General features: G+C 38.7%; 1 long non-coding RNA gene across 1 annotated transcript; it reads right to left on the bottom strand.

The window, feature by feature from the left end:
• Positions 1-92: 92 nt before the first annotated feature.
• On the bottom strand, positions 93-792 carry LOC107578781 (uncharacterized). The gene is made up of 3 exons (XR_001608386.1): positions 730-792; positions 289-340; positions 93-169 (listed from the first exon to the last, which is right to left on the bottom strand). It is a non-coding gene; the product is annotated as an uncharacterized lncRNA (long non-coding RNA).
• Positions 793-1,502: the final 710 nt, after the last annotated feature.

The raw sequence follows: 1,502 nt of genomic DNA, 5'->3' as shown, positions 1-1,502 counted from the left end.
GAAAACACAAATATAACAGCACAGTGACATCAAAGCATATTGTAATTCCTTCAAAATGGTATGTTATGGGATGTAATCGAGAGAGAAATCACCTGATTTTCATCTTCAGACTGGTTTGTTGCTTCAGTGCTTTTCTGTCGTTTTGCTCTCTTAGGGGGTTTGAACTCTGCTAAAAGACATTTAACAGCATCAGCATGTTTACTGACAAATTAAATATGTAATATAGCTCTAATCAAGCTGTATGTAGTATGAATGACTGATAATTAAGTTTACATGGGTCCAAGGTACCTGTCGTCTTCGATTTTCTTTTGGCCATTGTCTTGTTTTAGTCCAGATTCAACTAAATGAATAAAAGTTCAAACATGTTAATTACACACGTGACTCTTTTAATTGCGCATACTGTAGATGGTTCGTTAAAATGTATTCGTTCATTTTTCCTCTAACCCAATTTTGTAAAATAAATTCTTATAACCAATTATAAATCACTTTAACATATCAAATAAACCGTTTAAAACTATTTATGATTTTATGTAAATCATAAATAGCACATCATTAATTTAACAGACAAGTCAAATAAGCGCGCGAAAGATTCCTGACTAAATGTCATATTTAGTATGCTATTTCTGCACATTTTCTCAGAGAAAACGAACTGTAACAAGACAAACCCTCATAAAGTGTAAAATATGATTTAAAATCTCAATACATCGACACGCTGGCGCTTGAACTAACAGATCGTGGGCTGTGGGGCGCCGTCGTTCCCGCGTGCCGTAAAGCGCGAGCCTCTGTCGTTGCTATGGGAAACCTGGCGAAAAGCAGGAAGTGCTGGAGCTACATTGACAGCAGTGCAGATCTGTGTTTATCTCTGTGTTTATGTCACTCTGGTGCAAAAACTTCATGACAGGCAGCTGGTTCTTCTCAGCGGAACAGATATTTACCTCGTAACCCGCCCTCGGAGGAACATATGATCGAGGTATCGCGTTCAAATGATTAGTAAATAGAGTCTGATGTGAGAATTAGCCTCCTCGCTAGCAGAGACTTTGACTGAATTAGTTGTTTACGTTATGATTTATGTTGTGAATGATCCGATATTTATTTTGTGGCTTCGTTGAGCTTTGCCTCTAACATTTCTGGTGCAAAATCAGCCAAAGATGTGCTTTGGATTAACCTGTAAACACTAGCAGGTTAAATGCTGTTTAAACATTCCCTATTGAGCTTAGTCAGTTAATGTAAGGTGATGGAGCTCTGGGAGAAATATGAAACTATTAAAAGTGCATATTTGGCCGATGATTATGCAAATACAGATGCCATTATTCACGAAATGATTTAGGAATGCGATATGACTCCACTCACTGTCTGGTGTGGTTGGTCGTGGTGTCGCTGAGAGGCTGGTGCAGTGGCTGTTTTGTAGTATTAATAATGAATCATTATTTTTCTCACTCCAGGTTTGAAGGACCTGCGGAGAAAATGAGTCGAAGCCGGAACCCTCCGCAGAAGGGCCAGGG

The sequence above is a fragment of the Sinocyclocheilus grahami genome, unplaced genomic scaffold (assembly GCF_001515645.1).
Source record: "Sinocyclocheilus grahami isolate Dianchi unplaced genomic scaffold, SAMN03320097.WGS_v1.1 scaffold11929.1, whole genome shotgun sequence".
Lineage (NCBI taxonomy): Eukaryota > Metazoa > Chordata > Actinopteri > Cypriniformes > Cyprinidae > Sinocyclocheilus > Sinocyclocheilus grahami.
The sequence above is the reverse complement of the archived record's forward strand: the minus strand, read 5'-3'. Positions and strand labels throughout refer to the sequence as shown.